Source organism: Delphinapterus leucas, chromosome 10 (genome assembly GCF_059928025.1).
Source record: "Delphinapterus leucas isolate spDelLeu-1000000601 "Yukka" chromosome 10, BTC_Dleu_Yukka2, whole genome shotgun sequence".
NCBI classification, from domain to species: Eukaryota; Metazoa; Chordata; class Mammalia; order Artiodactyla; family Monodontidae; genus Delphinapterus; species Delphinapterus leucas.
Genome location: NC_143138.1, coordinates 60,810,172 through 60,825,909, shown reverse-complemented (window position 1 = coordinate 60,825,909; position 15,738 = coordinate 60,810,172). Strand labels below are relative to the sequence as shown.

The window sequence follows — 15,738 nt, the reverse complement described above, 5'->3', positions numbered from 1 at the left end:
CACTGGCCACATGTAGCAGGGGGCATCTCCAAGGAGTAAACGCTGCTTGGTACAAGTTGATCATGCTGGGCCCATACCCCCTTTTTTTTTTTTTTTTTTTACCAGCCAGGGCGTGACAATGTGCTGTAATTCTAGCTGATGATTTTTTAATATACGTACGTATGTATGAGTGTGTATACACGTACTTGCTCACAGTTTTTTAAACCCCCAATGGAATTATACTATAGACCAGTTCTTCTCAAACTTGAACGTGTTAAAAATGATCCAGAGGAGGCTTCCCTGGTGGCGCAGTGGTTGAGAGTCCGCCTGACGATGCAGGGGACACGGGTTCGTGCCCCGGTCCGGGAAGATCCCACATGCCACGGAGTGGCTAGGCCCGTGAGCCATGGCCGCTGAGCCTGCGCGTCTGGAGCCTATGCTCCGCAACGGGAGAGGCCACAACAGTGAGAGGCCCACGTACCGCAAAAAAAAAAAAAAAAGACCCAGAGGACTTCGTAAACACATTACCTTGTGCCATCCCCAGAGATTGCCACACTGCAGGGCTTACGGCTCAGTCCTCCCAAGGACCAGTGGACAAACTCACCTGCAGTCCTGCCACCTCAGACCCTCTGAATATGCACGACTCATTTCCCCATGCCTACCATTTCTCTTTCCAATCCTGGGGGAACAATTATCTTCATTCTAGATTTCCCTTCCAACCAGAAAAGCACAAAGCCTGCATTGCATCCTCTCCCCAGTCTAGTTAATGCCCTTAACAAATTTATGCTTTTAACAGCAAATGCCTATTTTTTAGATATTGTTTTCATGCTAAACTCCCGATTTGCAGTTCTTTTTTTCTTTCCTTTTTTTTTTTTTTTTTTTTTAAGAAAAACACTTATTAACTGCACCCATAAGGAGAGAAAAATCCAGATTTTAGTTTGTGAGATACCTGGCTACTCTCCTGGGAGAGGAAAAACAATTATCATCACTTCTTGATGATTGACAGCAGCAGAACAACAAAACTAAAAAAAACCGCAAATCACAAGCCACTTTCTTAATCACCCTCTCACATCCACAAGATGCCGCAGTAAGCTCTGATAACTCATTGGATGAGCCTTTGCATCATGTTTTCCGCCTTGTCCTTGACTGATTTACCCTGTTCTTTACAACATATATCCCCCCAGAAAGATGACATGCTCATTCTACTTGATTTTTCTACCTACCCCCAAGCCTAGGTCTGTTATGGAGACATTGAGAAACAAGCTGGCAGAGACCTCCAGGGAACATCAACTGACCCGAACCTAAAACGCTAGCTGTTTCTTAGAGAGAAACCTCAACACTCTTTGATGCAGGAGAGCCCCCAGGTGGTGCTGGCCTCCTTCCTGCTCCTGCTCTTGGGGCTGGGGAGCAGGAGAGGAACAGCTTCCATTTATTCCGTGTCTGCTTTAAGCAGGTCCAGGGCAGGTTTATTTTCTACTCCTTGTGAGATCACAAGTAAGAGTGCTGATCCTGACTGCTGTGGGCCTGGAGGCGGCCCATCTCCAGGTGTCTCCAGCACCACCTTCTTCCTGCCTGGATTCCTGTTGTTGGTCCCAGGAATCTAATGTGAGCTTCATCTACTGTGCCATCAAGGGCCCTACTTGTGGAGGTAAGCCACTGGCGGGATGGCCGGGCAAGGCCGCCAGACAGGATCCAGTGTCCTCATGTTCACAGCGGGCCCTTTTTGGACCCACACCTTGCTCCATTTCCCTCATCTCAAAGGAAAAGCCCCTCCAGTATCCTCGAACTCCCAGTCCCCTTGGGAGTTTGCTCAGGAAGTTTGTGCCACGCAGGCCTGGGGCGCCATACCTGGGCCTGGGAAAATCACTCCTTGCCTGTCTGTGTCTTAACTTATTCTTGGGCCCTGGGGCTGCTGGGTTGGTTTGTTTTGTGCTAATACAAGGGTAGTTAATTTTAAAAAACATTGTCTTGTAAAATGTCCCCCAGCCTTGATTTGTATGGTTACTTCCTCTGGGGATTGACTTGTTCCTCTCTTCTCTGTTTCCTGTATCCCGGAAGTTTGTCTAGAGGTTTGATTAGGTTCTGGCAAACATTTCTGGCAAAAACTTGTGATGGTGATGTTGTGTCCTTCATACTGCATTTCAGGAGGCACTAAATGCCAAGACTCCCTACTATTAATGACCCTAAGTTTGACCATTTGATTAAGGTGGTGACCACTAGATCTTTCCATTGTAAAAGTACCTTTCTTGTTGAAATCACTATATAATTTATGGCATGCTACTTCAGCATCGTGCTAATTTCTTATTCCCCAATAACCTTTTGTATAATCGTTTTAGAATCCATTAATGATTTTTTTCCTGAATTGGTCACTGGGGATTTCAAGAGAGTACTTTTCCAGTTCTATCATTTCTTCTATGTTTATTAGCCAGTATTCCTCTGTTAAGAAAATCTTTTTAGGGAATTCCCTGGCAGTCCAGTACTTAGGACTCCACGCTTTCACTGCCATGGCCGAGGTTCATTCCTTGGTAGGGGAACTAAGATCCTGCAAGCCACACAGTGTGGCCAAAAAAAAGAGATCTTTTTATCCCCTTTTACTCTAAGTATCACTGTGAACTCATGCTTTTTTACAAAATTATCATTCAATGTATTATAATCAATTATAGCTCTTCCTCTTATTATTCTTAAATTATCCCACATTTGGCCACTGGGAGCCCTTTCAATCTGGCTTTTGTGTCCTCTGGCCATGTCCTAATTAGTCTTTGATCATTTTTGTGTTTTCTGGCTGATAATTCCCATCCCCAGCCCTGAAATCAACCATTTCTCCAAGGAGCCCTGGTTTGGGGAAGATTATTTAGAAACTGAGAGCTGGGAGCTACTGTGTTAGCTTGACCATGAATTGTCCAAGGCTGGGATTTGATATATTTAGTCTAGTTCTTGGCTGTGGGGCTGTTGGACTTTTTTCTGGCTTTCCAACTCACTCTTCACATGGAAACCCAAACTGAATGATAAGTAGATCTCTGTGAACCTGGTGCTGAAAGATGGTGATCAGGAGGCATCAATTGTTGTTTCTCATTTGAACTTGCAGCCATTGTGGTGGTTTTTTGTTTTGTTTTGTTTTGTTTTTAGTATAAGAAAAGTAAATAATCCATGATTGGCTGACATGTCTAACTCATACAGCTATCTCATTCCACATATCTGACAGAGTGCTTGACATGTTGAAGGCTTTCAATAGGTGCTTTTTTTTTTTTAGATAAAGGATTTTTTAAAAGTAATTAATTAATTTATTTTTGGCTGCGTTGGGTCTTCATTGCTGCACGCGGACTTTCTCTAGTTGTGGTGAGTGGGGGCTACTCTTCATTGCGGTGTGCGGGCTTCTCATTGCGGTGGCTTCCCTTGTTGCACAGCACGGGCTCTAGGCGCACGGGCTTCAGTAGTTGTGGCATGAGGGCTCAGTAGTTGTGGCTCACGGGCTCTAGAGTGCAGGCTTAGTAGTTGTGGCGCATGGGCTTAGTTGCTCCGCAGCATGTGGGATCTTCCTGGACCAGTGATCGAACCCGTGTCCCCTGCATTGGCAGGCGGATTCTTAACCACTGCACCACCAGGGAAGTCCCTCTATAAGTGCTTTATGAAGAAATAAATTACTAAAGCATCTTTGTGTAAGTAGTTATTACCCTTATCCTAGTTCAAGCTGTAACTTAATGTCACCAGAAGACCAAGCAGTAAATATATAGAGATCCATGAGCTATAAATTGTAAAACAGCCCTCACTACGTATTAAAATACAAATAATATCTACAGATCCTAGTTTGTTTACATATTGAACAAACTGCTTCCACAATGATAGGATTACTATAAGGACATGCAGAAAAGATTATCTTAAAACATTAAGCAGGGACTTCCCTGGTGGCTCAGTCATTAAGAATCCGCCTGCCAATGCAGGGGACATGGGTTTGAGAGCCCTGGTCCAGGAAGATCCCACATGCTGCAGAAGAACTAAGCCCGTGCACCACAGCTACTGAAGCCCGCGCGCCCACAGCCTGTGCTCTGCACCAAGAGAAGCCACAGCAATGAGATGCCTGCACACCGCAATGAAGAGTAGCCTCTGCTCACCGCAACTAGAGATCCTGTGTGCAGCAATGAAGACCCAACGCAGCCAAAAAAAAAGCAAATGTATATTAGTAGATGAGTGCTTGTTATAAGCAAAAGGGAAATGAACAACATGAGAAGGAGCACATTTAATCTGTCCTTATTGATGAGGAAGGGAGCAAAATTTGGCATTGTTTACAACTTTATTTTACTTGTGCCTAGATTTTAAGCATGTGACATTTCTAAGAAAAAAGTGGTACTGTTATGTGAGAGAGGACATTAACCATGGAAACAAAGGGAAAAAAACAAAGGTGATCTGAGTCATTTTAGGTCCTCTAACTGGACACACATAGACCCAAAAATCAGTTCAATTTGTTGCTATTGGGATCAACTGAGAATTCTTCTGACTTTTTCTGGTATGAGAGTGATCCAGAGAGGGGATGAGCCTTGTTCAGATCTCCACCCTCATTTTTACCCCATTTGAAAAAAGATTCACACAGATTCACCAATTTTGTATTAACAGTTTCCATATTTGGTTTATCATCCTCTCTCTCCATATGTATTTGTGTGTGTGTGTGTGTATGTGTGTGTATATACATACATGTGTACACACACTTTTTTTTTCTGAACCATTTGTGAGTAAATTGAAGGCCTCCTGGCCCTTAAACACTTCCATGGGAATATCCAAGAGCAAGAATATTTTCTTATGTAACCTCAACATAGTTGTCAAATTCAAGAAATTTAACATTGATCCAATACTATTTTCCAATTTATGGTCTACATTCCAGTATCACCAATTATCCCATTAATGTTGTTTATAGCTATTTTTATTCTAACCCAGGATCACACATTGCATTTAGTTTTCATGTCTCTCAGGGGTCCTTTAATTTGGAACACTTCCTCAGCCTTTCTTTGTCTTTCATGACTTTGACATTATACAACTTGGGTTTCTATGACGTTTCCTCGCTACTAGATTCAGATTATGCATTTTGGCCAAGAATATCCCAGAAGTGATATTGTGTCCTTCTCAGTGTATCTTATGAGGCATACATTGTGGGTTGATTTCATTATTGATGCTATGAATGTTGATCATTTGGTTAAGGTGGTGTCCATCAGATTTTTCCACCATTAAATTCCTGTTTTTCCTTTTGTAGTTAATATGTACTTTTGTGGGAGATATTTTGGGTTTATGTAAATATGCTGTTCCCTTCTTGCCTGAATCGTCTCCCTAATCTTTAATCTCTCTCTCTATGTATAATCTGTGGAGCACAAGACAGAATGTGAATCAATTTTTATAATTCTACTGAATTATCCTCAGCAGGTGAAATGGCTGCAGAATGCCAGCAAACTTCAGTAGACTGAATTAATTCAGTAGACTGACAAAAACGCCAATCAGGTGAAAGCTGCCAGATATTTTTTTAAACTAAATTTATTTATTTATTTACTTATTTTTGGCTGTGTTGGGTCTTTGTTGCTGCGCGTGGGCTTCCTTTAGTTGCGGCGAGCAGGGGCTACTCTTCATTGCGGTGCACAGTCTTCTCACTGTGGTGCCTTCTCTTGTTGCGGAGCACGGGCTCTAGGCGTGTGGGCTTCAGTAGTTGTGGCACGTGGGCTCAGTAGTTGTGGCTCACGGGCTCTAGAGCACAGGCTCAGTAGTTGTGGAGCACAGGCTCTGCTGCTCCACGGCATGTGGGATCTTCCTGGACCAGGGCTCGAACCTGTGTCCCCTGCATTAGTAAGTGGATTCTCAACCACTGCGCCACCAGAAGTCCCAACTGCCATATATTTTAAAACTATAAACAACACCAGGGGAAGAAGGAATAAATTCAGGCTGAGACCGGAGCTTCTAGGTCTTCAGTCTCCTACTCAGAGCCAGGCTAACCTTGACTAAGGTGACCCTCTAGGTGATCCAACATTATTCTTAGGACTGGGAAGATCCTCCTTCTCTCTGTTGAGTTACTGAATGTTTATTTTCAAAATGTGCTTAGCTTCCAAGGCTCAAGTTCTTTCCTGGGGAACAGCTTCACTTCTTCATGAAGAACCCTTAGACTTGTGAGGGGTATGTGTGGGTCACCTCCACCCTAATGCCCTCCAGTGCCTGACAGTGAAGGGCAGAGAGGTCCCTGGCTTCACCTAGACAGCTGGGTTTGGGCTTTCTCTAGCTCACTGCATATGGTGCCTTTTGGCCTCTCAAATGAGAACATTCATTTTATATTCATTGGTCCTGTGTGGTATGGATCATTGACATACCTCATAAGAAAAAGTGGTAATTCAGAATGAAGATCCCTAATTGGGTGATTTGTTAGTGACAAACTCCTGCTGGGTTTTTCTAAGTTTCTCTGGCTCTTGGAGAGAATTATTCTCATAGCTAAATAACAGTACAGTTATTTTCATTCATTTCTTCAGTGGTAAGGAAAATTAATGCCTGTGTGCTTGCACAGAGATTTATGTACAAAGAGAATGTCCATAGCGTTAGTCATGAAGAAAACCGATGGCTAGAGTAAGTGTTCTTTAAGCTAAAAAATAACTATTATGATAGCAAGAGACTAAAACCTACTTTTATTGAAATATAATTAGTATATAATGAAAAGCACATATCTTGAGCACTTGATGAATTTTGACAATTATCTACACCTGTGTACCATCAGCAAGACAAGATGTAGAACATTTCAATCATCCCAGAAAGTTCCCTCCTGTCCCCTTCCAGTCAATACCCACCACCCAGAAGTAGGTACTATTCTGATTTCTATCACCATCACTCCCTGAAAGGCATTTTTTTTTAACATCTTTATTGGAGTAGAATTGCTTTACAATGGTGTGTTAATTTCTGCTTTATAACAAAGTGAATCAGTTACACATATACATATGTTCCCATATCTCTTCCCTCTTGCGTCTCCCTCCCTCCCACCCACCCTATCCCACCCCTCTAGGTGGTCACAAAGCACCGAGCTGATCTCCCTGTGCTATGCGGCTGCTTCCCACCAGCTATCTATTTTACATTTGGTAGTGTATATATGTCCATGCCACTCTCTCACTTTGTCACAGCTTATCCTTCCCCCTCCCCGTATCCTCAAGTCCATGCTCTAGTAGGTCTGTGTCTTTATTCCCATCCCCTGCAAGGCATTCTAACCACTATTCTAACTTGTTTCTCAAAAGGTTGGTTTTGCCTGTTTTTGATCTTCATCTAAAGGTAATCATACTCTTTTGGGGTGTAGTTTCTTGACTCAACATTGTGAAATTCATCCATTTGTTTGTTTGTTTTTAAAAATTGCTATGTAATATTATCCAATATTATTTTGAAGCAAATTCCAAATATATCATTCCATTAATATTTCAGTAGGGAACTCTAAAAGATAAGTAGTTTTAAAAGACCCTATATTATCACTTCTAAAAGAAATCAACACAAATGCTCTGACATACTTCTGATCCTCTGTCTTGGGGGGCATGTTGGGGGTTGTGGTTCAGGCTGGGTCAGGAACACAGGGGGTTGGGCGTTTGCCCAAGGCAGAGGGGTACAGAGTGGAAGGAAAGCATTTATGAACCCTTAGTGAGGTGCTGCGGAAGAAAAGTCACAACGAATGAGGTAGGGAGGGTGACATCATCCCGTGGTCCAAGTTGGGTCATGAATGCCAGGGGCCTGGGGCTTGCTAAATGTACATGGAATAAATGAGTGACAACATCAGTGACCTGGGATGGCAAAAATGCCCTGTTTTCTACTCCTTCTGCCTTTTGTTCTTGGGCTTCCAGCCGCTGAACCATATACGTTAAGAAGCATTTATTCTCCTTATGTGTGTTTATTATGCTTAAAGATTCAACGAGCCTGCCTTAGGACACACGGTATCTCTGAACCCCAAATACCTTTTCTTCTCTTTGTTTAAGATGGGTCTTTAGGACTTCCCTGGTGGCGCAGTGTTTAAGAATCCGCCTGTCAATGCACGGGACACGGGTTCGATCCCTGGCCCAGGGAGATCCTACATGCATGCCGTGAAGCAACAAAGCTTGTGCGCCACAACTACTAAGCCCGTGCACTTCAACTACAGAAGCCCACATGCTCTAGAGCCCGCAAGCCACAACTACTGAGCCCACGCCCCCTGCGCCTAGAGCCCGTGCTCCACAACAAGAGAAGCCACTGCAGTGAGAAGCCTGTGCCCCACAACAAAGAGTAGCCCCTGCTTGCCGCAACTAGAGAAAGCCTGCGCGTAGCAACGAACACCCAACGCAGCCAAAAATAAAATTATAAAGAAATAAAATGGGTCTTTATTCACATACCCACCCCTCTTTTTGTGGGGATTTAATTTTGGCTGGAAGAGATTGGCCCCTTTCCCAGGTTATTGTGAATCTGCCGGCACACTCTCTTCTCTTGTTCATTAAAAAACATGCTTTCTCATTTTCTACTCCAAAAATGGTGTGTATCGGCCCAGTCCAACATGCAAATCAGTGATAGCACATTTCATGTTCTTGGTCTGTTTCCCTGTGCCTGCCTCTCTCTCTCTCTCTCTCTCTCTCTCTCTCTCTCTCTCTGCAGCCCTCCTGCTGTTTTCCTGCCTGTGTGTTCTTTTATTCTGTTGATAGCTTTCATTTTGGTCTCCCCTTCGCATCTGGCCCTTCAAGCTGGGCTGCAGTTCTGCACTGCGGTTGGGCGGTTCAGCGTTTGGACTCTTTCCGGCCCCCACCAAATGCCGTCTCTTTCTGTAGCAGGAAGATGAGCTTAGGATGTCTTTCTTATGGTGCCTTGAATGATGTATTTTGCTTTGGGTGCAAAAGCCCGACTTGAAATGGCTTGATTTTTGTTGTTGTTATTTGAGATCTATAGATGAAAAGACAGGATTCCTGTCTTCAGGAAACACAATATAACAAAAATATCAACATATAATTATATGTAAAATATATAATGGGGAGTAGAGGACATGAGGTATGTGGTATACTTAGAAAAATGAGTAATTCAGGGTACTCATTGCTGGGTGAGGTAACATGCATCACTATGCTCTAAGGTAGGTATTTAAAAATTTCCTTGAAAGATAAGGATTCTGTTTACAGACTGGGGTGGAGATGGGGTACAATGTGCTGCAGTAACAAGTAGCCCCCCCATTTCAATGGCTTAAGACAATAAAGGTTTATTTCTTGCTCATATTCAAGTCCATGGTGGGTTGCTCTGAGACCCTCTTCTGCATCATTGTTTTCATGATAGAACTCTGGTGACAGAGTATCCACCACCTGGAATGTTGCTGATCACTGTATCAAAAGGAAAGAAAAGCACAGAAAAGCACAGAAAAGCTTTCACAAGCTCTTGAAGCTTCACCTACGTGTAAATATACTCGATTCTGCTCTTTTTACTGGCCAGAGGAATGACTCCAACAGGGCAGGAATATATAATCTTATCACCCAGAAGTTAAGTAATTTATCCAGAAGGGCAGAGTCTGGACTTAAACCAGATCTTATGATTCTAATGCTTTCTCTCCTGCACCATAGCTGTCCCAAATGATCCTTGACATAGTATCATCTCATTTACTTATTCTTTCCATAGTTTTTTGTTCTATTTCTAAGGCTGAAATAGTCCCTTATTTGTATTTCATCAGTATGGGCCAGATACCTCATGTACAAAGAATTTATTTATTTAGCATGCCTGTTTACTTTATTTACCTACAGTTTGATTTCTTCCTTTTCAGTTCAGAAGGCTCTGTTGATAACGAATTTTCATTGAAGTGGTACAAGACTGGAAAATTAAATATGCTTCAACACATTTTCTAAAATAATCAACACAAACCCAAAGTGAGAATCAAACAATTATTACCTTCAAAATTAGCCCCAGATTATTAAAATGCAATTATACTTGGAAAAGTAACACAGCGGGGGGGGGGGGCACATTTATTTATTTATTTTTCTTATTTTCCCAATAAATTTTCTCAGTGTGTAGGGGACACCACCTCCACACTCTCCTGATATCTGAACAATACCCAGGACTCAAGGATAAAATAATTTGTTTCTTCCTCTATTGATTTCAAAGAAACCAATCAGATACCAATCAGATACGATCAAATATGGCCTGCAGGTGTGTTTTATGTCGCTCACGGTGTTTACAATTAAAAATAATTAGCTGCCAATAGTTAAAAATCTGGCGTGCAAGTTTGGATTTTCAGCTTCTCTTGGAAAACTGGAAGAGCTGGCAACTCTGGGCCCCATTCCGCTGTGGCAGCACCGCTACTTTAGGAAGGCCAAGTGCCCTGCTATTAGATCCCCTCCCCTCCCCTCCCCTCCCCTCCCCTCAGCCTCTTCACTCATTTGAGATTCCCAAGTGAAGTCAAAGAGGAACTGGGGCCTTTCTCAATATCCTCCCCTCCCTGATTCTCAGCAGCCTTCCCAGCCCCAGCTGTCAGAAGCCTCTTGATGCCCTGAGCTACTCTGTAGGGGAGCCTTCCTAAAAGGTGCCTGCAGGGCCGAAAGCCAGATGCCATAGCAGCAGGTACCAGTGGACTCGGCCCCAGGCGGTGCACACATTCCCTCGGCTCTTGTCATGGATTTTACGTGATGCCTGGTTCCTCCTGACTTGGGGCCCTGGCTTGCCTTTCTGCTTCCCCTCTTTTTACAGGGACAATCCATCCCTTGTTTGGTTCCATGAGGTGCACAGACTCTCAGAGCTGGCTGTAACCTACCCTGAGCTCACAGCCTGGCCACTTCCTCTGGCTCTGTCCACCTTTTGGGCTCCCAAGTGGGCGTGGCACTGCTTAAAATTGTCATTGGCATAAACTTTGTTATTTATTTGCATAGAAAATGTCTGTAATGGGGTCTTTGCCTCAGGAACCTGGTTGAATAACTGACCAATGGGACAGAATAAAGTCTAGAAACTGACGCACGCATATACAGTCACCTGATTTATGACACAGGTGACCCTGCCATGTAGTGAGGACAAGATGGTCTTTTTTAATAAAAGTATTGGGTCAACCGCATATCTATATGGGAAAAAGTCTATCTTTACCTCTACCTCACATATACATAAAAAGGCAGGTGGATTTCAGATCTAAAACATAAAGGCCTCTGGAGGATTACAGAGAATATCCTCATGACCCATTTGTTTATTTCGTTCAGTTTTTTCAGTCATTCAAGACAAAGCGGGATTGAGAGCCTACTGTATACTGGACTCTGTGCTGGGCAGCAAGGATACAAGAGTAAAGAAGACAGTCCCCTCGCTGAAAGAGCGTGCAGTTTAGTCAAGTGACGAGAAAAGGAACAGATGACGACAACTTGGTGTGACGAGAGCCATAGAAGTGTGCTGTGCGAGCTAGAGATGGAGGTACTCAGTTCAGGGGAGGGAGGAGGGAGGGCTTACTGGAGGAGGTGATGGGTGTATGAGGGAGGGATTAGCTAAGAGGAGTGGGGCAAAGAGCATGCCAGGCTGAGAAACCAGCATCTCCAAAGGCAAGGAAAAACAGGGCATAAGGATTGCCACCTATTTCTTTAAAACGTAGAAATTCACTTGGCTTGTTTGTTGGATTCTTGCAGAGAAATATCATATGTTTGTTCAGCACATTCACCATGACTTGATGTGATATTGAGGCTGAGTCTTTTCCTAGTTACACAGAAGGGGACAGGTGGGTTTGAAGCACTTGGATGACTTATCGGGTCCACCTAGCTCTCAGGTGAAGACAGTGAAATTAGAACTCAGGTCTTTGGATGCTTACTTTTATATACTTTCTACTATGTCAGGTGGCTGCCACTTCAGCTCTGGCCAGGCCTTTGGGACATCACAGAGCTCTGTGGGCTTTGAGAGCAAGAGGGAGGATGCTCTGAGCAGTCTTGGACAGGGTTTATAATTAGCCAGTTAGTGCCTTGAGGCTTCCCGGCATGGTTAAAGCTAAGGGGTTGGCACAGGGCAGGTTACAGGGACAGGGTCGCAGAGGAGTAGGGCCTCAGGGGTGCTGAGTTCAAAGTGTCCACTTAGCACTCAATGACTCAGTGTAGGCAAATGGCTCCGGAAGAAAATGCACACTTGGACGCCATGTCCAGCACCTGCCACTAGGTGGAGCTCGGATGCAGGCATAAACGGGCAACTCGAAGCGTTTGCGGTGGCTGCGCTTGCACAGAGGGTACGCGAATGTACTGGTATCTCTAACCGAAAACGTGATGGGGGTGGGGAGACCTGGACACATGAAAGACGGTGATATCCACGTGCGGGCCTGCCAAGATCTGCCTTGGTGCATTGTCAAGCCCTGGGCTGAATGTCCAGTTGGCCTCATGAGGTCTGAATGCCCTGAAACTAGCAGGGCAACGGGAAGTACGTGCGTAGGCTCTCCTCCCTGCCCTGTCCGCATTTATCTGCGGCGGGGGGGCGGGCGCAGCACACGCAGCTGGAGTCGGACTCTGGAAAGATCATGGTACCCCTGATGTGTAAACACAACGCTGCACCCACAAGACTCCAAATGTGCATGGTGCAAATAGGCAAGGAATGGCTTTCTAGATTTTCTGCTGGCGAAATTCTGCATGGCCTCATCAGACCTAGTCTCCTTTTCTGGTGTTCTGTTTTGCTTTCCATTGGGCAATCCATGTGGATGACAAGCAAGTCTCTTGGCACTTTGAAACCTCAGTTTTCTCCTCTGTGCTGTGGGGATGATTACAGCTTGAGCCTCCTAGAGCATCAGGTGAAAGAACAGAACCCAGAGAGCTTTGCAGACCATAAGGTGCTCCATATGCTTCCTGCAGCTCTACCTATGGCGCCAAGTCTTCGTTACACTCTTTACTCTTCTTCCTGCTCCTCGATAGCATTTATCATGTGCCAGGCATGGTGCTAAGTGTTTCATCATTCAAAAATCTCCCCACACCCTGTGAGGCAGTGCTTCTAGACCCCCAGCAGGCAGTGGCTTCTAGACCCCCAGTGGCAGAAGGAGTCTTCAAACCCAGGCTTGTGGCTTCAAGACCTAGCCCCCTCCCCAATAAGCGAGATGGCCTCTTCTGATCGAAGACAAATTGCTGCAGTGGGAAACCATGTGCCTTATCTTCCAGTTTCGTTTGTTACCAGATGGAGACTTCAAAGTAGTTTCCCCTGTGGTTCTCGCCTCTGTTTATACACACTTGCAGCCTCAAGGCTCCTCTTTGGGCTCAGCTGTACTTCACTCCCATGTGCTTCTCCCTCCTGGGATGGAAGGGAAGAGAGGAGGGTGGCAGGAGAGCTGGAAAGGCAGGGTGGGAGAGCCCTGCTCTGTGTGTGTCCTGCTGTAGGGAGGGTGGATGAGGTGAGGGGTCTCCCCACCCCCAGGCACCACTTGGCCTCTTTAGGGCTGGTGACATTTCCAGGTATGCTTGTCAGTGACCTGTTTGGGCCCTGTTGACTGCAGTCATTCTGGGCATGGAGAATTAGAAAATACAAGACATTCTTCCTGAGGCGGATGGCCTCCTCATCACCTCAGAGCTGTTACCTCCCACCGTGGGCCAGTGAGGTGGACCCTCTCTCCTTTCTCTTCTCTGAAAGACCCCAGGGGGTCTGGGAGCCTCCCAGGTCACAGGGCTTCGTCTAGGAGATGAGGGAGGGTGTCATTGGACCTGGTGCCTTTTCAGTTTTTTGTAATTTCACGGAGGGATACCTGTATTAACAAGGATCATGGTTAGCATTTTAATTTTCAACTCATTAAGAAAGAGCAAAGGGTGTGAGAAGGGGGGGCAGGGGATGTGTTTTATAAATGTATCAAGTTACGGCAGCAGCACTGATGGACAGGATGGAAGCCAGCTGGACAGAAGGGTGGACAGAAAGGGTGCTGGCTGAAGACTCCCTTTGATCCTCAGGTTCTGGGATTCAATGACCAGATTGCATTCATTTGTTTTCATTAAGGTGTAAATGACTGATACGTTATACAGCTCTCCTTAGATTTTATGCAGGAACTATGAACAAGGCCTCTCTCAGTCAGATTCTCCAGACAGCAGTTCCAGGAGCAAACAAAAGGAGCTGTACCACTGTGGCACATTCCATCCTCAGCTCCCAGAGGCACACTCTAATAACCCCAGCCAAGCCTTCTGGGAAGAGGTGGCTCGAAAGGGTCAGCCGGGCCAGGGGTGGACCTGGAACTGTGGCTCAGGGACACCTCCCTCGAGTGGCTGCTCCCCCTCAGGCCCGACAGGCACCTCTGGCCAAGTGATAGAGGGATGATAAAGTTGGCCTCCTCTCCCTGCCGCCCAAGTGCCCTGGGGAGGGAGTGGACCGGGAAAAAAACCTCTTCTCCTTTGGAGGACAACTCCAAAGGCAAATATTTAGTCCATGGTCAGGTCCCAAGTCCCAGTTTCCAATTCAGCAGGTTGGTCCCCGAACATAAGGGCAGTGACATCCAGATGCAAAGAGATTAGGGAATCCACCAAATATTTGCTAAGGGCTTTCCAGCAGGCCTCTAGAAACAGGAAGATGAACCAGTGGTCAGGTGACTGCATGGTGATGTTGCCAGCAGAGGAAGGCGAGGGGAGGTGGCATGGTGGAGCTCAGAGTGTGTGTGTGGGTACTCCGCCCAAGGGGTAAGGGAAGGAGAGGAGGGAACAACTGTCCGTGGGAGAATTGACACTTGGTGACAAGCCCGAGTCGGGCAAGTGATGAAGGGCTAGAAGGGCTTCCAGGCAGAGGAGCAGCTTCTGCAAAAGCCCAGGGGTGTCCTGGGCTCAACAAGCAGCCCTGCCTTTGAGAGAAGAAGCCCCGTGGAGAGATGGGGCCAGAGAGGTGACTGGACCTCTTTAGGAGGATTCAGAAAAGGAAGGAGTGCCCAAGGGTCCACACAGCATCTTGAGTCAACAGCACTGGCAGAAAACCAAACACTCCCCAGAGCATCCTGTCTAGCCCCCATGACTGCGGGGATCGGGCAAGCCAGAGGGCGTGGAGCAGGGCTGGGCTGCCTGCGGGCGGGCGGTGGGGGCAGAGGTCCTTTCACACTAGATAAAACGTGAGTCAGTTGTGGGGTCCTTGCCACACCCAGCCTCTTCTAAAGGTCACTGATCCCGAGTGTCTGGCATCGTGATTTGTAGCTGCCGCCAAGTGGGATGTCTCTGGTCAGGGGTAATCTCAGGGTGATGTTTACAGAGTCAGTCCCTGTGTAAAGGCAGGGGGGTGGGTAGCAGCCCAAGACAGCCAAGATAGTAGAAGTGCAGGGCTGTTGGGAGATTCCAGAGGCTAGAGGGTGGCCGGGACACTCCTTGCTCTACAAACCCTCCCTGAGCCCTGGCTGGGTGTGTGGTCAAGGATCCCGCCTCCAGCCTTACGCAGGAATAGCATCCCTGAGTCCTGGGCCACTCCCAGCCTGAGGCCGCAGGACGTGCAGCCCCCCAGCCTGGCCCTGCAGGCCTCACAGGCAGAGCTTCCTCCTCGCTGGTCTGATCAGGTTTGGATAACGGAGGTCCAGTTACATCATACCATCTTCCCTGAGAAGGGGCATCCCAGCAGTGATGGCCTCAGCACACAGGGTCAGTGAAGGGGCACTGGTGTCAAATGCCAATACTGAATAAGCCAATTGCAACCACTGGGCAAATCACTCAACTTCTTGGACCCTGTACTTTACAGGGGCAACATCTCCACCTTGCCAGGTTAGAGATTGAATGAGATTGATTGATGTATGTAATGCTGAGGTGCAGGCCCAGCACAGTCCTTCCAGCCATGATCTGGCACCTTGCAGAGGACCATTCTCCAGCCACCTTGGGCCAGATGGTCAGAAAG

General features: G+C 46.1%; 1 long non-coding RNA gene across 1 annotated transcript in view; it reads left to right on the top strand.

Moving 5' to 3' along the window:
* Positions 1-8,580: 8,580 nt before the first annotated feature.
* Positions 8,581-15,738, top strand: part of LOC149748255 (uncharacterized) — a 129,061-nt gene continuing 121,903 nt past the window's right edge. The window contains exons 1-2 of the long non-coding RNA XR_016394711.1: positions 8,581-9,833; positions 11,148-11,352. This is a non-coding gene — a long non-coding RNA (uncharacterized LOC149748255). The remainder of the gene's footprint in view (positions 9,834-11,147; positions 11,353-15,738) is intronic.